At 38.6% G+C, this 23,709-nt stretch overlaps 1 protein-coding gene across 5 annotated transcripts in view; it reads right to left on the minus strand.

Annotated features, from left to right (window-relative positions):
* Positions 1-23,709, minus strand: part of SMOC1 (SPARC related modular calcium binding 1) — a 1,430,756-nt gene that overhangs the window by 1,399,340 nt on the left and 7,707 nt on the right. The gene's annotated exons all lie outside the window — the stretch shown is intronic.

Consider the following 23,709-nt stretch of genomic DNA (forward strand, 5'->3'; position numbering starts at 1 on the left):
GCATTTTTTGGGTATAGACCTCTTGATCCATAGCTACCAAACCTCCCCCCTTGTCAGGTTTCATTAACCTGATATTGTTGTTACCCATAATGTTAGACAATAGACTTTGTTCATCATTAGTGAGGTTATTAATAAATGTGGTATTTTTCAAAAAAGCCTCCCTAATCTGTGATGTACAAAGACTCTTGTAAATCTATAATATGGGGTGTAAGGGTGGGTTGAATGTGCTTGTTTTCTTGCACAATTCAACTAGTCCAAACTGTATGTTATTATCAAAGTAAAGCCTGAGATTAAGTTTCCTTACAAAAAGCTTAAATTCAAGAAAGCAATTTTCAACTTTTGGGCTACTCACAGGGACAAAATTCAAACCTCTTTGAAAAAGTTCTGCCCATTCCTGTGTAATGGTAGCTGAACTCATGATGCTGTTAACATCGTGATTTACTTAATTGTCCCTGTCTATCTCCTCATGGAACCCCTCGTCCCCCTGCCCCATTGGGCTCTCCCTCTCTGTGGGTGAAAATCCTGGTGATTCATAGGGTCCATTCTCTGCGTATTGTTATTATAATTGTGGTAATACTGCCCCGCCCCCATTTGCTGCCTCTGATTGAGAAGGCGCTTGGACCTTCTCAGAGGTTCTTCTAAAGGGGGCTCCTGTTCATTGTTAAAAATTCCAACAGATTCATCATTAACCTTTTCAACATCAGGTATAACATTTACATACACATTTTGGTTAGTGCCCCTATTAAAATTACTAGGTGAAGGATATGCAGTACCTCTATCATAGTCAACGCTGTCTCTATTAAGTTTTTTTACTTTCTTGTTCTTAATAGATAAAATAACCTTGGCTATGTTGACAAAACAGCCCTGTACTCATTAATTTTTTAATTAAAACATAAAACAGCTGTTATTCTACTATTCAAAGCATCAACATGATTTTTAAGTACATTCATTTTCCTCTTATTGTCCCTTACCAGTAATTCAAGTAGTTCACAGTCATGTCTATTAAACATGGTAACCAAGTCCTTATAAAGTTCAGATCCATGGTCCAAGCCTGAAGGGAACTTCCATGTTCGAAGACCCTTAGGTATTTGTTCTCTCCGTAGACATTCTCTTAGGTAGCTGTTTTCAATCTGCAATTTGCGTAGCTTCAGTACTTCTTGCTCAAAGTTATAAATCTGCTGGTTTAATGTTTCATAATTAACCCGATTGTTACTTCCTTCAAGAACGTCTGCTCCATTACCCTGATCAATGCCCATACATTTTGGAGAATGAGTCCTTGTACATTAGGGGCTTTGGTAGGGTAGTCCTGAAGCAAAGGCTTAATTGTCAAAGTAGATGTCTGATATATGTAGCGATTTGCCAACAGTGCTATAGTTTCTACATAGGGAAGACTCAATAAGCGAGTTTACCAACATTTATATGATATTAAAAAGAACAATCTCAAGAATGCGTTATACAAACACACAAAAGAATACCCTGGTCATCAGTTTAAATTCAGTGCCCTTGAACAGATAGGAAACAATGACGGGGGGGGGGCTTTTTACATTTTTTTAGAGTATCGAGAATTAATGTGGTGGCTTAAGTGCAATGCAACATACCCCCTTGGGCTTAATGAAACTGTTTCCATTTCTAGCTATCTCAAGTTAGAAGCTGAATTTCATATGTAAATAAAAATGTAATTTTATTAAGGACATTTTAAGCTAACAGAATGTGAAAGAATTAAGAGGTTATTTATTATTTACTTCTGAGAATTTGATTATTAGTTTGTGTAGGTTTTTATATGTTTTATTATCCCAGTTTGCACAACACAGCTCTATCTATTCCAAAAGCTGCTTTCAATGTTATGTATAGAAAATTATGTTTTTCCTGTTGCTAGTATTATAGGGAATTTATCATTAATTTCATTTTTTTTAAATAATATGAACATACACCTTTTATAATTAATTGTTTAATTAGTGTAAGTCATGTGACAAAAGTGCATATTTAACAAGTAGTTCAGTGTGCTTTTTTGTATTCTGAAGAAGTCAATGCTGACAGCTGACAAAAGCGCTAAATAAAGGTTTCTGGTTTCTGTCTGTGAGCCGTATTGCTCTTCCTTATTTTATTTATTCTGATTAACTGTAATTCATATATGGCCATTTTAATCTCTGAAATATATCTTTTCACATCATAAAATGTTATCTTTTTAAATGTTTCCACATCTTTCAATAAATCACTTAATGATGTCATATAGAATGTCTTATTCATTATTACAATAGCCCCCTCTTATCTGCTTGTTTTATAATACCCCCCCGAAAGCTTTGCAGCAATAAACTTTGTTTCTCCTGATGTTGGATTTATTGGTTATTTTATATTTATATGCTCCAGTCTTTCCAACATTGATTACTATAGCAGTGGTACCTTAATTACATGTTCAAATTCTTGCAAAATATAACTTCTGTCCAGTCGTGATCACACTCGAGCCACTGAATAAAAGGTGAAACCTGTGTCACCATTCGGGTTATTATTTAGATTCCATACACCGACTAACCCTAACAGTTTTAACAAGTCCCTTGTTTTTTTTTTCTTCACCACCACTGAGGTTTCTCCCGTTTCCCAACTTCCATATCTCTTTTGCTATGTATCTGGTTCCAGTTTCCTACTATCAACAGCATACCTTTGTAAAGCCTGAATATATCTGCTAATATCCCCTCTTACTTCCATGTACTTCACCCTAACTGGTATGTATAATGCTATCATCATCCGCATCTGGCAATATAGTCTGCCCTTAATTGCAGAAAATCTCCCCTTGTCATCTTCAACTTTACCAACTAAATCAAGGAGTAAACCCTTGTGCATTAGAATAGTAGCACCTCTCTGTCTTGCCCCTATATTCGGAGGCTGCTGATAGTTCACAGCCCTTCCTATTTAGCTTCAAATGTTCTCCTTGAGATAAATGAGGTTCAGTAAAGCAGCCACTGATGACTCTTCTCTTTTTAATACCTCTATTATCCTATCTCTCTTTACTGAACTAGACAGCCCATTTACATTCCAGCTTAGTAGTGTAATCCCCCCCATCTAAACATTTTATCCTATTTGATGCTTTCCCCAAAACACACCTACTATGTTTGTATGTGTAATGCAAGCACTCTGTAACAGCAGTTTTACTAAAAAAATTTATTTTACAATAAACAAACACTGTAAACCGTGAAGTATCCCATTATATAAACCTTACTTATTACAACTATATACAAGTATGATCGAAGCACTTCCGTGGCATGAGCTGGCAATACCAATGTTAGGCTCTGCAAACTCCATCTGATTTGTACTTGAAGAACGTATAGCATTTCCCTGCATATCAAAGAAAACCATTGACATAGGCCCTGATGTCCCACATACATATATAAATCCTTTTGTTCAAATGTCAGAGTTATGCATACTGTTTGCTAGTCCTATTCTCCTACAATACAACTCATAGCAGCTCAATTAGAAACCATCTGGCCACCTCCAAAATTACTCTATTGGTATCTTTTTAGACTCTCACAAATAGTCCTACCACAATGTCATTATGGTAACCCCCCCATGTCATATCATGGCTTCCCTTAAACCTTCAGCTTACTCAAACCCCCCCCCAAAAAAAAAACAGTCAAAACAGTGAATACCTTTTAATGCAATACCTGTTTTCACTTTACTTACATATACTTAAAAGCATTGAATCCCCTTCTGCTGCTGCTGGACGTCTTCTTTCCTGATGGGCTTGTACATAAGTATTAGCCATTTCCCATAGTGTCTGACATCTGTGAAAGAGTGGAAAACTCTCCCACACTTCTCCTGCGGCTGATGGCCATCATCCGAGCTTACATTTGTCTCCTGCTCTCCCATCTCTTTTGAGTGTTTATGTGGGGCAAGATAACCATCTCTTCTGGGCTTTATTAGGATCATCAGTTGAAAACCTTGCTGGTCACTAGGTGGATTATTTTACTTCTGATTTTCTTGTGCCACCTCACAACCTGAAAAAAGCTGCTTCCCTTATTTGTGTCATGTCTAAGTAATCCTGATTGGCAAACATCCTACTAGAGTCCTATCGTTATTTTGTCCCTGATGTTCATAACAGTGAGGGCACTTGTTCTTTGATCTCAAATCTTATAATAATTTGCCATAATTTCCAGAGCTGGTAGGTGACCACGTTGTCCTATGAGTTCTTTTTCAGGTCTGCCTCTGTCAGAGAAGTCCATTTGGCTAATAGTTTCTTTACCACCTGTTCACAGTTTCTACCCTATACACCTTCAGGACACCCATCTAAGGTGGATATTTTTCCTTCTTGCCCTGTCCTGTTGGTCCTGCAGCAGTTGTTCAGCTAAGCCCAATCTAACTTCCAAGGCTTCAGTACATGGCCTTAGCTGGTCCGTCTCCTGGATTGTGTCCTGAAGGGTATCTGTGTGACTATTAAGAACTGAATCTATCTCCTGTACTTTGAGAGGTGTGTTTCCTCCATATATTTTTGCAGTATGGTGCTCATTTTCTCTGTTTCACTCATGACATCTGCCAGCATAATCTTGGTTGTAGCACCATTGCCACTACTCAACTCCGACTGGGATGCCACTTTCTACTTATCACCTTCCTCTTGTAGAATTATGCGAGCTCCCTTTTACTCCTGATCCCTCCATTTTATGAGGCTCATATGCAAGGAGTTCATACAGAACAGATCAGAGGCAAGTGTAAAACAGTGATCGATGCAGGGGCGATAAGGTATCTTATTTTACCTTCGATTACTGCTAACTGTGGGAGGGGTAAGGTAAAGCTGACTCTGATTATGGTGCCATATTGGAAGCCCCCCCCCCCCCATTTAGTTTTAATAAAGTTGAAATCTCTTGTGAAGGAAGCTGTGTGCTATTGGTACTGATAATCTGTTCTACAAAGCATTTCCTTGAAAATCAAGTTCATAACTCTGCAGCTGTCTTCTCCAAGACAGTTGATTAGGTAGAAATATACTTCTACAAACTGACTATGACTCTGCTGCATTCATTATACAAATACCATTTCAGAGATTAAAAAGACACCAGCTAGTGATTTAACAGCACTGTAAACCTGCTTTCATATATCATCTGATATTTTTGTTTTACTCTCAAGGGTTTCTCTCCTTGTATGTGAGTAATGTTTACCCTTTGGCAATGAACTTGAAATAAACACAACATACCTCTCCATGCCATCTAATAACTTACTTAATAGAACCATGCCTATATACCACATGTTGAAACAACACAAGCCAGTCTAAAAGGCAAAGCTGACAATGAGCACATGGATTTTGTTTTGCTTGGTCCAAGTGAACCCTTAATATTTAATTTATATTTATATGTCTGAATATAGAGCACTTAACTGTACTTGACTTGGGCAAAATGTTTGTCTCTCAGAAATTATTTGTACATGACTTACATGGTGTTTGGCTATACCCATGCATGCAGACATTCTCTATAAATCATATGTCCACAATAAGAAACTTCCTTTTTGAAACATTCACATTTACTGGTGCTTGTCCAAAGCCTGTGCTCTTTAATCTTACTTTGCATCTTTGTTTGTCACCAGAATATCATTAGAGTAATATTATGTACTTGCAATTTTCATCGTCTTTAACCCAGTGTCCTCTGCCAAATGGATATCACAGATGTCACTCCTAAAACATGCCCACTAGATCCAAATAAACTGTTAATGTTGTCCAAATCTATAATTCTTCCACCTCTAGCTACAACTGGATAAATTCAAATTTTGTAAAACATCAAAATCATCCCCCCATGTTAGATATACAAAAATTGATTTCCTTATGTGGTAATTATAGTGTCCAGTCTGTGGAACTGAACTTATCAATAATCATTAAAATCCACACAAATACAAACATCTCCTGACTTTTCATTCCTTTCCTTCCCTTCTGTGGTACAGGAACTATGGGCATTTCCCACTTATTCCATTTATGTGTAACCGGTATTGCAAAATTGTCCAGCTTCCATGACTACAGTTTACATCTGACATCATACCTGACTGGGTGACATGCCTCTCAACTTTTTAGAGCAAGAAATCTGGACAAAGCCACAAATAATGGGGGTCAAAGGCCCCAAATAGTGACAATTTTTAAATATTGCTCTTACAAACTCAGAAATTTGATAGACTAACCAGTGTTGCATTAGCATGATTTTTTTGAAGGATCTGAAGTCTGAAATTCATATGTCAGCCATTACTTTCTGACTTCAGTCCTCAATGATTTGCCAGTGATTTGCCAAAAAAACAAAAAAAAAAAAACAAAACACAACTGTATGAGAAACAGGCCAAAAATCTGAGGCAGAAATCTGGACATTCTGTGAAAATCTGGACAGTTGAGAGGTATGCTGGGTGAGTTTCATGGCCCTTAATGTCTGTATTCCCTTGGCAAAAAGAGTGTGTTTTTTTAATTAAAAACTGACGTGCCTTTTAGCTGTGGCTTTGCTGCCTCTCTTTTGTGATAACATGGTCAAGTTCTTAGAACAATTCCAGTTAAGGTCAATTCTTCCTATCCCCTCATTACCATGTAATGTTATCTCACCTTGATCTTACCTCCAGGGGACAGTTTTTCACTGGTAAGCCGTTTAAATAGCATTTTAAGAGTTTTCAGTGTAAATTTGACAGTGTTTTCCTATTGTTAGTAATAGATCTTCTAGGCACAATGTTGTCTCTTTATCCAGTTCTATTTTCAGTTCCGCCCTTAGCATCTGTGGAACAAAAAAGTATGATTCCGCATTCTTCTTCAGACATATTATTTTTGTTTTGCAAACAGAGTTTATCCTCTTGTCAGGGTACTGTATCACTTCCCTTTCCCCTGAGTCACTTTCATTGTATTACTCATTTTAAGCATGTTAAATGCTTTCAGCAACCTGAGTTGAGGACAAAAACAAAGAAAAAGCCATACTGTAACTGTTGCAAAAAGCTTATATTAGCTTCTTGATGCAGTTACGATAATGCAATCCCACCACACAAAACAAAACAAAAAAAAACAATGAAACAGCCAAATTAGTCATGTCTGCTTACATAAATGCCATTACTGCAGTCACACATGACTGGCAGCTCTATATAGCTTACTCGGTATGGTGCTGTCTTTCTACCACTCTGCCATATGATACTCACTGAATACATCCTTTCATGATAGCATTTCTTGCAGTTTTTTCTCCCTGAAATGACAGTCACTGGTACTGTGTAACATCTTGCTACAATAAAAGCACATTTGCCTACATAACTAATAATGCTGTCATCAACATCATTTTGTCTCATTAGCATCTCTTGAAGCTGCTTTCATGTATACTGTAATGTTTCACGCCTTTTCCTAATGTTAAACCTTTTTTTTTCTTGACAGCAAAGAAAAGTTGGTACTTTCATTATTCATGCCACCCACAACTCTGGTTCTTAATTCTTCAGCTAGTCTCATGGAACTTGAAGTGTTTTTCTAAGCTCCCTTTTCTGTTGTATAGCCAGATAAACTTTCATCTGTCCTTTCATTCCTTTTATGCAACATATATCATTCTGTACTCACTAAAGTTTTGAGTTTAAATGGTTTTGCATGTCCGTTTAGATTCTGAAAAGACTTTTGGTTTGGACTTTTCTGGAGTAGTAAACTATACAACAGCCAAGGTATTTTGGTGCTCACTGCATTAAGTACCACTGAAACCTCCTGAGAAGTATTGCTACAATTAATTTTATAATGAAGTTCCACATATTCAGTAAAAAAATGCTCATCTTCTGCAACTGCATCAAAAAACAGAACATATCCGACATGACCTGGAATGGCTCAAATGCTTGTGCCATGCCATGGTATGTAACTAGCCTTTCAGCAAGTCACATGATAAATTACTTCTTTATAGATTCATAGGTAGGTACTAGGCTATTGGCCCTAGGGCCTATACAAGCCTAGCCAAAAAGGTACCCTGGCTTTCGCCACCCAAGAAAAATATTTTCCTGTGCCCCTGTCTAGCAGAACCATAGAAGTGATCCCCGGGGTGAATTTCCTATTACCCATCCAATCATCAAGATTTTTCTTGAAGAGTGCTAATGAGGAGCTCTGTTTGACATAGATAGGTAGTCTGTTACAGAGTATGGGAAGTCTCTGAGACAGGAATCTATCCCTCCAGCATGTTCTGTTTATTGTGATGACAAGGTTTAGGTCCCTAGAGCATGTAACTCGGAGGGATTGGAATTTATTTAAGTGGAGCATGTCCAACAGCTCTGGGTTTGACATAGCTTTGTATGTTAGGGAGAGATCGCCTCTGAGTAGGCAATATGCGATGGAGTAAAGCTGGAGTTTTTTGAGTCGGTCTGCATAAGGCATCTGAATGAGGCCAGTAATCCTCTTTGTGAGGTATTTTTGCGGCCTTTCCAGTTGTTGTAGATGTTTTGTGAGGTACATACCAAAAGGGGCATTGTACTCTATAATGGGTCTAATGAGTGATGAGTAGAGGGGAACAATGACCTCTTTTTTTCTTGATGAGAAACCTTTTGTGATGAGGTGTGCCACGTAGAAGGATTTCCTGACCACTGTGGCGATGTGATTATCAAAGGAGAGACTACTGTCCACCTATGTCCCAAGGTCTCATCACACTTTTGGTGTTATGTAGACTACCGCCTATGTGGTAGTTCATGGGTACAGAGTTTGTACCAAAGGGGATGACAATGCACTTTTTGGCATTGAGCTTGAGACCATGGCTTTGACACCAGGCATCTGTCTTAGTGAGGCCCATTTGTAGGAGCGGGATGTGGATGTCTAGGGTGATTAGCTTGTGGTTGGATCTGAGCAACGAGGAGCTGACCTCTGGTGTGGAACACCAGTTGCCCATGTTGGTAATGCCCAGGTCTAGGATATTGCTGCCCCAGGTGGGGGTGTGGATAAGTTGATCCAAGACACTGGAATTTATGATTTCCAGAAAACATTGAGCAAAAGAGTTGGTACACAAGTAGTTTTCCCAATTAATGGTAGGGTAGTTGAAATCACCCATTATTAGTGTGTTGGGTTGTACCTTAATATTTTCCAGTGTATCAAGAAAAGAGGAGTGGGACTCCTGGGGCATGGTGGGGGGTCTGTAGCAAGCTACAATCTGGATTGCAGTTTTGCCCAGAGTTAGTTGAACTTGGATAATCTCGGATGCATTATGTTGAGCAACTAGCTTGGAGGTGTGGATATCCTTAATGAATATGGACACGCCTCCACCTTTAGTGTTTCGGTCCGGGTTTGGTGGCCAAAAGTGCGGTATGACTTATAGCCTGGTAATGGAGGGGTGCTCTCTGGAGCTTTGAACTAGGTCTCTGTACTACACAGATGTCAATGTTCTCCATTTTAAGGAGTGCCTCGAGTGAGTGCATTTTGAGGTTTAGACTTCTAGCACTGAGTAGCATTCCACTCAGATTTTGCTTGCTTGTACCCATTACGGTGGTGAATTTGTCATTTGAACCTTGCCTAAAAAAGGCACTATAGGGGTGGCAAGAGCCTTTGCCAGTATCCGGAATCCCAAGGGTGACAGGTGCAGGCCATCTCTGGCAAAGCAGCGTGGTCTTTTGATCATGTCATCCCAGGCAGACAGATACTGTATTCCCTTAGAATGACACCAGAAGGTTAGCCAATTGTTAAAGTCAATCATTTTGTCCTTGTACTGTGGTATCATTCTGGGTGATGGCAGGATGCTACACAGGGCTAGGGTCATACCTGCCTGGGATACAAGATCGGAGAGCTCCTCCATGTCTCTTTTCATGTAGTCCAGGAAGGTATGTCTCAGGTCATTCACACCAACATGGACAATGACAGAGTCATATTTGTACTTGTTATGAAGTGATTGAGTGCGTGCATTATGTGGTGGATCCTGGCACCTGACAGACAGCTGACAGTAACTTTCTCCTTGTTTAGCCTTGTGAGTGGAACATCAGTGTGCCCGACTATAGAGTCACCTATGACTAGAGTGTTGGGTACGTTATGCCTTATGGGCTGTAGTTGAGTGGCACACTGAGTTTGTGGGCTATGTGTCATTTGGGTTGTGTTGGGGGTGGAGGTTGCTTGCATTTCTGCTTTGGAGGTCTCAGTTGTTTGGGCAGATTTTTACTGAGAGCCTCCATGAATTTAGATGTGTGTTTTGTGCTTCTATGTGTGTGTTTTGGTGGAGTAGGTTTTGAGGGACTATGTGATGAGTGTGATGTGGTGCGAGTGTTTACCTTCTCCTCATGACTGTCTAGTCCAGTCTTCAGTGAAGAGAGCTTTGCTTCCAGTTTAGCTATATAAGTACCTCTCTCACAGGTTGTAGTGTTGGGTGGTAGGAGGAGATGGTTGTCTGTGTATATGAGGCAATTGCTGCATTGTTCCAAGGTGCCCAGATTCATCAGGTAGACAGGAGAAAACACCGGGAGCTGACCTTTAGACATGCCTGAATAGGCACTTACTTAAATAGGTGCTTATTTAAGTACTAAAAACTGTTTTCCTCTAGACAAGTGAGGAAAGTTGAGTTCTGTAGTAATTTGTAACTAAATATACCTAACACTTCAGATAAATTGTACTTATGCAATAAGTTTTTTAGGCAAAACATTGCAACATTGCTTTACCTAAACAATTACGACACATGCATCACAATCTGTAAATCACTTATCATGCTATGATAGTTGGTTAGAAATTTAAAAAAAAGTTTGAAACAAATTTAGCAGCTTGAAATCATTCAGAATAACCATTCAGTGGTTATCCCCAACCATACTTCCTCAGCCTTAAAATAAATTGTGCACATAACTTATTCGATGTGGTGTGGTTCTCAGCACATTTACTGGTTTGCCTCCTTGTTACGCAAATCACCTTCCACAGAGGTATAGTACCATGACTCTTCTCAGCTGATGTGCTGCCTTCTTAGTTTCTCTCTCTCTATTTTTCTTGAAAACTTTCCAATATATATAGTTTTGCCTTCTTGCCAGTATAATGCCTCTCACCTAAACCACTGTTCTGCACAACCACATATATAATAGATGCTAGCCAAGACAGAGACGGAACCACGGACTTGTGGTTTTGACCACTGCAGACAAGCTATGTCCACAGCACTGCCCCCTGCACACAATTACAAATGTTCAGACAGTGCCATACAAGTGCAGTACAGCTGTAATGTCAGATACCATATTTCTAGTTCCTAACAGACTCACGCCATCTTCCCAAGTGACCATCTAGGAAAAAATGCTTTCTTTTGGGAAAGTCCTATTCATCAAAAACAAGCTAATCAGATATCCATTCTGTCAAGATGGCCCTCCTCCCAGAAGTGGTGTGACCCTGGAGAATGTTTGTTTCTAATAGTCAGAGGTATACTTCTTCACAATGAAGGATCAGAAGGCAGTGCAAACAGTTTATACCACTTATGGAGGGGAAGTAACTTTGCCCTCCACTTAAAGGATGTAATCCTTTCCTTTTATGATATAACTCTTAATTTTAGACATCTTGATGTATGTATTGCTGCAGTCTCGGTAACGAAGCAAGTAGTTAAGCTAACATTTCTAAACATATAAAATACTATTTCTACCAGAAATCAACACAGTTTTAATTATTAAGAAAAATAAGAAACCTTCACTATCATATAAACAGTTTCTACATCAGGGCACTCAAACCAAATGATTCCGCTGTTTTCTAATGCATATTGACCAATCAAATTATTTCAAAGGATGCAAATGTACCTTGCTCTGGCTGGGTTTGGGACCAAGCATCCTCCAACATTAAATACTGAAAACCTTAAGAGTTAAAAATTAAGTGTAATTTTCTCTTTAAAATTTTCTAGCAGAAGATGTTACATAGGCTCTTTATTATGAGAATCTGCTAGTTTACACAGAACAATTTAGAGTGTTAATCAAACAAGTTTTGAACCAGACAAAGGATGTTTTAAGATCTGAACACAGCTACAAATGTTTACAAACAAAATTCTTGTTTCTGCTTTCAACAATTTGACTATCATTAATACTACAAACATATCTCTCTCCAGTGACACTTCACTTTCAATCTCAAACCTTTAATCAAGAGACTCCAGAATAACAGAATGGTGGGTACATAAACAAATATAAATCTATTTCTGTACTTATCTATCTATATACACATGCACTTTACAGACCAATATAGTGGAGATGTTAATCCAGTCTGCCCATTTGTTGTTGCTAGCATCTCAGAGTTGTAATCTAACATCCATTCCTTCACACCAGTCATTTCACCTCTTTTGAAAAAGCTTCATCACTTTTACACTATGTAACCTGCTCATGAAATCCATTCCTAATATCCACAACCCTTTCTCTATAGCTGAATCTACTCATATTTATCCTGAATTTAGTGGCTTCAATCTGAAGACTGTCCTCTCCTCTACGCCTTACATGCCTCCCTTACTTCCTTATGCACTTGCATAGCCTCCTTTTACTTCATAGATTTCTCTAGAATATAATTCACATTTCCTATCTATCATCCCATTAGTCATTTTGGTAACCTTCATTTGTATGTCCTTCCAACGCACACACAAATACAGCACAATACAGTTATCTAACATAAAACAAACCTGTGGAAATTGTCATGCAAATTCACCACAACACAAATAGTTGTATGTATGGCTGATACGAGAATCATACCAATATAAAAAGAAGGTTCAAATATATAAGCATAGTGCAAAGGGTATCCAATAACCTAACAAAATCTGGCAAAATAACTATGTAAATTAAATATGCACCAGCAGATAAATGAGAATATTGAAAGCATTTTTTGTTCATATTCAGTAAAAATGAACATGAATGTTTCTAGCAACAAGAATGACCCACTTAAATCAATTTGGGGGCGACCTGAGAATATAAAAACATTGTCACTTGCTTAAAGCTACAGTCAGAAGCAGTGGATGCTAGAAGCACACATGATGGTATCATGTTTATAGCCTCTGCCCCTACAGTTATTTGCTTTTGCTACTTATGCTTATGGATAGTGCCAAATAAGGGTGTGTTTTCTGCCTTTCAATTTTCTATATATTAGGCTGGCTGATCAAACCAGAGTGCAGTGTATGCTTTGGCACACTGGTGCACAGATTCACCTTTGATGGTGCTGTTCAAAAACTTGTGATTTGGTTCTGTCTTACTGGATTTGTGAGATTACTGCCATCACTGCAAAGTTAAAATACTCCTTTCATCCTTGGGAGCAGGACAGTTGCTGATTCAGCATCTTTTTCTATTGCTGGACCACAGTGCTGGAACAATCTTCCTAATGAGCTTCAGAACTATTCAGACTTTGTGCATTTCCATGAAAGATTAAAGCACTTTATGTCAATAAAATCCAGATGTCACTGTGGTATTGGTGCATCCCGAAATGTAACACATGGATAACTTTTGTGTGTGTGTGTGTGTGTGTGTGTGTGTGTGTGTGTGTGTGTGTGTGTGTGTGTGTGTGTTGCTCCAGAAGTCAGACATAACTTTATAACATTAGATGAATATCTGTTGCCATATCAGGGTCATAGCTGAAAATGTTACAGTATATCACTATGTCTTCCTGGTTAACAAAATAATGTAAACTGAACATACAGGTAGATCATATATGTCATGAGTATGTACAATAAATGCTGCAGAACCATGCAATAAGTCTGTAAAGATGTGCACACAATGTGCTTGCATATGCATTTAAGAGTTTAGGCTGTGCCTTCCTTGTCACAATAAAAAAATATTAATGTTTACATTTTTCTCCAGGCTTGGGTCATGGCTGAAAATGTACCATTATATTAAGTTTGTCTTCTGGTTAACTAAAGATTGCAGAGTGACTAAATGGATATATGTCCATAAAAAAAAAAAAAAAAAAAATATATATATATCTATATATATATATATATATATATATATATACACACACACACACACACACACACACACACACACACACACACACACACGTATATATAGCAAGTAGCAAATGATCAAACACAAATGAATGATCATCAGCTGATGGAAAAAAAACAAAAAAAAAACAAGAGTTAAACATTTTTTCTGCAGGAGGGCAAGTCCTCCTGAACAACCACACTTCTGATAATTATACCAACTCTGAGATCATACCACAGTGGGGAAAGGGCAAATTCCCCAATCCCCATTGTACCACAATCTTGCACACATTCAAAACGCCTATGTGTGACCAGCAGATTTTCAATCACATATCCTGGCTTTTGTTTTCAGTTGATAAAATGAACTTTTAACTGTCTGTAAACTGACTAAATAGATTGTGCTTCATGAAATTACATTGCTTTGCATTACTTTATACTTTGCCTTGCAAACACTTTTGTTCCTCTTTTGTCATGTATCACTGAGACTGAAAAGGAAGATGGAGGAAAGCAATAAAGGAGAAGGATCCCATGGAAACGATAGTCATTAACATGGAAAAGACTTGGGAACAGTTTGTCCCTGCAGGGCCCTCATAATGTGTTAGCCATACTGCCAAGTTCCAAGTGAACCATCTTACTGATGCTGTGAGAAGGGAATTTCCAAGGAATTTAATGAAGCCATATGGCCATACCATACACACCAGATGCTTAGTCATCTCAGACAGTGCATATCTTCACTTCACGGAGTTACATTTTTCAAGACGTAAATATGATTAACTGGGTCTTAGCACAGATCAGTATATATTACAATGATGATAATTGTGGTGGTGGTGGTGGTGGTGGGGAATAGTGACACTTTTTTGCCAAAACTTGGGCACAACATAATGACTGAATTTGCTTTCATTCTAGCAGACAGAGCGGCAATAAAAAAATGCATCATCAGTGGTTTCAGCTGAGCAGCCAAAAGGCTCTTTAAGGCTCAATTCCAAGTCCCCTAAAGGAAAGGACCAAGTACAATGCAAGACGAAATTTTATGCATAAAATGTGGTCTGGTAAATTACGTCAAGTGAGCGGGAAATAGTATGCTATAACTACTGTTGTTCTACATTCAGGCCAATTGTTTCAGCCAAAAACTCAAAAACCGAAAACATTTCCATTTGGCTTGATAGTATACTAAACCCGGTGGCACAAAAAGCTGAACTTTATCTCAGAGACTCCTGGCAGCTTTTGGAAATTTTGGGAAAGATTAAAACATTAGAAAAAGAAGTGAATTTCGCCACATTAGACGTCAGAAGTCTTTATACCTCTATAGATCAGGTAGAAGGTATAGAGTATATGAGAGAACACCTTGCAAACAATACAGATATGACTGGTCACAGGGTAAACACACTATGTACCCTCATGGAAATAGTACTTGAGAATAATTTTTTTAAATTTAACAATGTACTTTACAAACAGACATCTGGAGTAGCGATGGGGGCCAGAGTGGCCCCGGCATTCGCAAACATAGTGATGTCTAACTGGGAACAGAAATTCCTGAAACTTCACCCCAGTTTCAAAAAGGTTTTGATGTACTATAGGTACATTGATGATTTGTTCTTCCTGTGGAAAGGTGAACAATGGGAGTTCAGTGATATGATAAGTGATTTGAATACAACTACAACCTTCTTATTTTTCAAAATAGGAGAATTTGGAAGAGACATACATTTTTTAGATTTGGACCTTCACATAAATGACACACATGGTAACATTACAAGTAAGATCTATAGGAAATCTTGTTTTACCAACCAATACCTTCACAAAGATAGCCTACACCCTCAGCACATGAAGAAGAGTGTGGTGAAGGGACAGATGATTAGGCTCAGTAGGTTAACCATAGAGGATTCAGTATACCAAGAAGAGTTACTGAATTTGAGACAAATGTTTGTAGTGAGGGGTTACAACATAAATTGGATCAAAAAGTTAGAAAAAGAAGTTAATAAACTAAGGGAAGGGGTAGCAAAACCTATTTTGTTAGCCACAGACATATTTGTTGAAGGACCGAGAATATTCCAACAAGAAAATAAGAACATAAATAGATTAGAAGAAAATCAAAGTATGTTTTACACAGCATTCCCACTTCCTATAGTAAATGAATTAAAAGATATTAGAAATATCATAGAAAGAAACTGGAGGATAATTTTAGGTAATAAAGATCTAGTTAGCTGTGTAGGAATGAGACCACAATTCACCTACAAAACAGTTAACAATATTAAGAAAGTCTTAGAAAAAAATGATCTATCTTTAGTGGCTAAGACTAGAGATTTAATCAAAAAGGGCACTTTCGCTTGCACAAATTGTAGACAATGCAGATTCTTAAGTAATAGTTCTTTTGTCACTATGAAACATTTAAAAAGAACTTTTTGGGCACGGAAATATTTCAATTGCCATAGTGAGTATGTGGTATATTTGGCTTCCTGTGTCTCCTGTGAATGTTACTATGTGGGTAAAACTGTTAGATTTTTTGAAGCGGAGAATTTACGAACACACTCTGGCTATAAAGAACAAAGATAAAAACAATGCTCTTGCAAGGCATTCCTTGTGTTGTAGAGAATTCAAAAAGTTTGAATTTTTTGTTTTAGACCATATAGAAAAAAGTCCATTCATGGGAGATGTTAACAACAAATTAGAACAAAAGGAAGCACTTTGGCAATTATTGTTAGGGGCAGATCAATTTCCAGGCCTTAATGAGGTGATCAATATCAAATGTTTTTTGATATAAAATTAATAAAGTTTCATGTGCACAGATGTATACTAACATAGAAATCAATTACAAGAGACACTTCTTTTTATGGGTATTACTTATATTAAGTATATCATAACAAGGTACATATACTTTTTATATGAGTCATTTAATGATGGTTGATTTAGTGATAGATGTTTATATGTTTACAATTTTTTGTAACAGAGAATTTTTACCACAACATTGGTAATGTATGGTTATTTAATTCATATTGAACATATTTATTATATGCAGTTTATGTTAGTATGATGTTTATAAACAAGGTTAAAATGGTTTGCAACTCACATTTACATAGACACTGTTTGATACAGTCGACAAATATAATGGATACAAAGTATGTAATAATTTTTTAAAAAAATCAAAATGCTTTTTTTATATATTTGAACTATGCATTTTCATATTACATTATTATATTATTTTATTTTTGTACAAAAAAGAATTGAGAATTTCATGACATCACATCCTGTTCAAAAAGTTTATAAGACATGTGCTGGGGAGGGCACATTGTCTTGTTTCTGAAGAAGTTCACGTTTTTATTAAAGTGAAAGAAAGCGCTAAATTGTACAAGCCTCTATCGTGTCATTTACCTACTGAGCTGTGTTTAATTTTCAAGTTACTGTTGTTCTAAAGAACTTTACAACAAATGTCTATACATATGCACCCATTAGGTGAGATCCTGTGAGATATTCAAGATAAGCTGGCAGGTCTTATCCCATGTGGATTCAAGAGCAGCTGTGCTTACAGTTACATTTCCTTGGTCTGTCATTGCACCAATGAAAACTGAGGTCTGGGCATTTAAAAACTACTGTATGGAACCAATGAAGCTAACAGCAAAGGCAACTATTTTGAAGTCGTCATAAAATATGAAGCCTGAAAATCAGAAAGCATTGAACTTAACCTTGACAAATTTGTAAAAACTCTATCCAAAATAATTGAAATAATTGCAGCCTTATCAGTGACAGCATTAAACCATGCAGCATACACTTGTTTTGCCTTAAACCAAAGTAGTCAAAATTTAAGAGTGTGACTAATTGGCTTCTTTCCAGCAAAATGAAATATGAAATTAATCATAGCAAGAAGTGCAGTAAATTCAAACAGTGTATCACTCTAATACACTAAAACTATACCAATGTATGCAAACAGGAAAATCAGCTCAAAAATACATATCACATTTAATCAGTTCATAATGACTTATGAAAATAATTTTAAAAATATACATTACATTTACCAGTTCATAAAGATACAAGATAAAGGCTGCTGCTATTACAAGAGTCCAAAATTAAGTAAGTAAATAGTCCCATCAGATATCCTAGCTCACAGATCTTGAATACCAAACCACACCCTGCCAGGCATCAGTGCAAATTTGCAGGAACCTGGTCTACTTATACTGCAGTCCTAATTCCACTTTGAAAGTCACTGACAAATATAAATGGGTAACTTTTATGGAAAGTGTCAAGAATATTAAACATACTCCAAAGCTCCAGAAAAAGGTACTACATTATATAAGTATAAACAACACAATAAGCAGAGATATACAGACTGCTGGAACAGGGCTCAGTTTTAAGTTTTTTTTTACTGGTTAACTGGGTAATTTGTTTAAATCAGTTTGCTCGTTTTCTATTGTTATAAAAAAATAATAAAAAAAGCACTTTATTCATCTGCTTTTACTGTAATTGTCTTTCTTCCCACTTTATTAACTTATTTTGCTTGTGCTTCTTCTTAAAAATACTCAATTGTATTATTCTGCTGCAGTTATTACTGCTTGGTAGTAGCCTGATTACATTGTAACTGTTATTCTAAGCCTTTTGGTTTAAGCACTTGGGCTTCAGACCAGTTGTTTTACATTAAGAAGGTTTGTGGACTGCATTGTTGTGGCAGGACAGGTAGCTTACATCCTTCTAAGTTGGGAATTGCTGATTGAAGGCTCAGTGTCTGTTATTCTAGAAGCGTATTAGTTCTGATTTAAGCACTTGGGTTTCAGGCCAGTTATTTTACATTAAGTAGGCTTGTGGTCTGCACTCCTGTGGGAGGAGAGGCTAGATTCTGACCTTCTGAGCTGGGAATTTCTGGTTAAAGGCTTATTATGCCTGCTTATTTGATGTGTTTCTTTCTGAAATGTGTGCGCCTTGTTTGCTGTAGCCCAGAAGTTAATAGTTTATTGGCCATTTTGGGCTAATTTCTATCTCTTTCATTTCCCTGCTATAAAAAACGCATTTGCGTGGTTTTGCGCGCCGGGCAGCGCTGGTTAGCTAGGGTTAAACTATTCCTGGTTCCACGAAGTCTACTCTTCAATTTTTCCCTGGGAACTAGACAAACTTTCAACTTAAGCACTCAAACCATTCATTTTACAGCCCAGCACTTGCTCAAAACTTATAGCAAGCGGTAATTAACCTTAGCACTAGACCCCCCCTATACTGTCCAGAAGGATAAGGCTCTCTATTCACCCCTACCAGCCAATCAGTAAAACAGCTCACTTTACCTACTCAGGCATGTCCAAAGGGCAGTTTCAGGTGTACTCTCCAGTCCAACTGGTGAATCTGGGCATTTTGAGGCAATGTTACAACTGCCTCATGTACACAGACAACCCTCTCCTCCTACCACCAAACACTAATATATGTGAGAGATGCAATTATACAGCCAAACTGGAGGCAAAGCTCTCTCAACTCAAGACTGGAACTGACAGTCAAGAGGAGAAGGAAAATACTTGCAAACACACCACCAGTCTCACATAGACCTACTAAACCAACACCAGCAAATAACACACACAAATACACGAAAACATACTCGGAGGCTCTAAATAAAAATCTGAAAGCAGACACCCAAGCAACCTCCACACCCCATTACAAACCATGAAACACATACTTCACATAATCAGTGTGCCATGCAATCACAGCCCTTAAGGCAAAATAACATACCCAACACACTAGTAATAGGTGACTCTATAGTCAGGCACACTGATGTCCCACTAACTAGGCTGGACAAGGAGAAGGTTACAGTTAGCTGCCTGTCAGGCGCCAGGATCAGTATGGAGAACATTGATATATGTGCAGAAACAGAAACCTGGTTTAAGGCTCCAGAGAGCACCCCAGCACTACCAGGCTATAACTCATACCACACATTTTGGCCACAGAACCCGGACCAAAACACAAAAGGTGGAGGTGTATCCATATTCATCAAGAATACCCACACCTCCAGGTTAGTGGCACAGCACAATGCCTCAGAGATCATCCATGTGCAACTAACAATGGGCAAAACTGCAATTCAAATTGTAGCTTGCTACAGATCACACACCATGACCCAGGACCTCCACTCCGCATTTCTACAGACACTGGAAAATATGAAAGTCCTACCAAATTCCCTAATATTGGCTGATTTCAATTACCCAGCCATTAACTGGGAGAACTACTTAACTACTAACTCCCTTGCCCAACGCTTCCTAGAATTTATAAACTCGAACGCCCTTGATCAACTGGTCAACACCCCCACCAGAGGTGACAACATATTGGACCTGGTCATCACCAACATGGGCAAATGGTGTTCTACACTGAAGGTCAACCCCTCGCTGGTTAGATCAGACCATAGACTAATCACGCTGGATATCCACCTTCTGCCCCCACCCCCAATCAAGGAAACCACCGTGAAAAACTCTTCAAAAGCAAACTTCACATTACTTAAGACTGAGGTGGAAAGGTTCACAGCCCCCATGCTAAAGGACAACTCTGTCCAAGCGGCTGAATCCCTTACAAAGGCACTCTATGAGCACCTGCAAGAATGCATGGATCATGCTATCCCAAGCAAAACCAAGACTCACTCCTCCAAGAAAAGGAAACAAATCTGGTGGACCCATGCCATAAATAAGCTATACAATAGAAGGAGGAAACTAGTACAGAAAAGAGTAAAATCCCAAGAAGGAAAGACATCCCTGATCAGTATCTGCAAGAAACTATGATCCCTCATAAAATCATCCATGGCTAGCTTTGAAAGAAAAATTGCCAAAGATTCCAAAGATAACAGCTATGTCAAGAACCTAAGTGGAAACTCTCAGATGTGCTCTGAGTTAGTGCAGTATGGTACAAAATACACTGAACCGACTGATATTGCCAACATTCTGGCAGACATGTTTAGTGCAAACTTCACCCCTCTCACATCCCATAAAGAGCCCATAACCATACCAGAAGAATGTACAGCCCTGGCAATCACTGAAACACAGGTTAAAACAACCCTATCCAAAGCCAAAACACAGCTTCAATGGGACAGGACGGTGTCACAGGCTGTGTCTTATACGAGCTACAAAATGAACTAACCCCTCACCTAAACACACTGTTCAAACTCAGCCTCTCTACAGGCTACATACCCATACAGTGGTGCACAGCAACAGTTATCCCGCTCCACAAAGGTGGAGTCACAATGGACCATGGGAACTATCACCCTATAAGCCTGGTCTAGCCTGGTCTGCAAGGCTATGGAGAGCATCATCATGGAACTCATTAACAGAGACTCTGGGAACCTCTAAACATTGGACCCTACCCAGTTTGGCTTTGTTAAGGGAAGATCATGCCTCCTAAACCTGGTGGACTTCTTTGAGACAGTTACCAAGGCTTTAGATGAGGGAAAGGAGGTCCACACAGCCTACCTAGACCTCACAAAGTCTGTCAACACCATTCCCCATTCTGGTATGATAGACAAGCTCACTTACCTGAACATAACCTCTATGTCACAAGATGGGTTGCCAATTGGCTCATGGATAAAACCCACATGGTGAGAGTTGCAGTCTCTAGGTCCGACTCTAAACCACTTACACGTGGCGTCCCCCAGGGCTCAGTCCTGGGACTCCTCCTGTTCGGTATATACTTCTCAGAGGTACAGGCAAGCACAGGAGGACTATGGCTGACAACGTTCGCAGATGCCTGCAAACTGGGGGCCATAATTGACTCTCTGGCTGATGCAGACATCCTCCAGAAGGGTCTCACTGAGATGGATACCTGGTGTCAAAATCATGGCCTCAAGCTAAATGCCAATAAGTGCATAGTCATCCCCTTTGGAAAAAACAAAGCACCCGTGAACTACCACATATGTGGTAGTCCCCTAAATACAGAAAATGTAATAAGGGATCTGGGGACCCAAGTAGATAGTAATCTCTCCTTTGATAATCATATTGCCAAGGTGATTATAAAATCCTTCTATGTGGTCCACCTAATCACAAAAGGGTTCGCATCTAGAACAAAAGATGTTATTGTGCCCCTTTACTTATCACTCATCAGACCCATCATAGAGTACAATGCCCCATTTGGGATGTACCTTACAAGACACCTGCAACAGCTGGAAAGAACACAGAAGTACCTCACCAAGAGGATTACTGGCCTCAAACAGATGACCTATGCAGCCTGACTAAAGAAACTCCAGCTGTACTCAGTTGCATACCGCTTACTCAGAGGTGATCTCTGCCTGACATACAAGGCCATGTCAAACCCAGAATTGATGGACATGCTCCACCTAACAAAAAAAAAAAATCCCCAAGAGCCAAACGCTCTAGGGATCTAAACCTCACCACAATGATAAATAGGATGTGCTGGAGGGATAGATTCCTGTCCCAGAGACTCACCATGCTTTGGAACAGGATCGAATCTACATTAGGCAGAGCCCCTCACTAACACTCTTCAAGAGATACCTTGACGAGTGGATGGGAAACAGAAAATTTACCCCGGGGATCACTGCAGTGGCTCTGCTGGACAGTGGCACAGGGAACTAATGGCTCTGCTGGACAGAGGCATAGGGAACTAATCTAAGGGGGTGGCGAAAGCCAACACATTCTGGCTAGGCTTACAGATGCCCTCGGGCAGATAGCCTAGTACTTACCTATGAAGCTATGAATCTATATACCAGTAATTAACAAATATACAAAATGTAAACAGAGTATCATTAATTAACACTAGCATCATGCAAAGAGCTGTGAAACATATTTGGAAATTAACTTGATAGAAGCAGAGAAAAGGAGGAACTGGAGGATTAGTATTAGGACATGAGAGAGAATGTTTTAGAACAGGAAGAAGGAAGAAGAGGGAGAAGCAGAGAACAAGGAGGAAAATTTAGGCTAATAACTGAGAATGTAGTACTTGGAAAAAACAGCCGGAACTAAAGGGCAGGGCATTATCATCCAAGAGTTGTGCACGTACAGATCCAAGTATCTTTTGTGCATTCTCTTGTTTGTGCTTTAAAAGAATGAGAGGAAGACATGTCAAAATTTCAGCCAGGAAAAGGGAGTACAAGGAGTCACTAGCAGAGATATTAACATTTGTAACAGTTAATAACATGTTGTAAATGGATCTTAATTGCTAGTTGGGTTATAAAGTTGTAGAATACTTTTCAAACTAGGACATTTGTCTGGAAGAATGATGAGTTTATAGGACGTGACTAGATGGGAAAGTGTAAGGTAAAGCCTTTTTTTTAGGCCAGACAGTGATGAGTCCTATAATGATGACTGGTGGCAAATTTTGCCACCTTATTAGAGCGCTATTCCAAAAGTGAGAGTTGAGTAGATTGTAGGTTAATCATGATAGCAACAGTGTAAAGTAGTGTAAGAATGAGAAGGGACTGACTAATACTTTTTATTGTTATCATCTGCTAGCTACTATTTGACTTCAAAAGAGTCCATCTGTTTTTTGGGGCTCCTAAATGAAATGTTGGCACTCGAAATGCCGATATCCAAAAAAAAAAAAAAATGAAAACCCAATCTCAATAATCGCACTTTCCTTTAAAGCATCTTTTTGCAGGGGGGTAAGCCTCCCCTGCACTCTATGTGGGGGCAAGTACCCCACTCCCCTGAACGTATATATACCAACTATAGGATTGCTATACCTCGGAGAAAAGGGAATTTTCTGAGAGATCGCATTTTAGATTTAGTATATGTATGTTTGATCTTTTGGTCGTTCAGTCTCCACGTTTCGAGATTCTGTCTAGTGAGTCCTGATATTTAAATAGTTACCGGCTTTTGGTGAGTATTTTTACTTCTTATTTTATGTGATCATCAAATTACAAGCTCTCATCCATAGTAACTCCTAAAAGCTTAGTTTGATTTACTAGTTCTATGCTGCTATTGTTACAGAA

This window comes from Protopterus annectens, chromosome 6.part0 (genome assembly GCF_019279795.1).
Source record: "Protopterus annectens isolate FY-2018-M chromosome 6.part0, PAN1.0, whole genome shotgun sequence".
Lineage (NCBI taxonomy): Eukaryota > Metazoa > Chordata > Ceratodontiformes > Protopteridae > Protopterus > Protopterus annectens.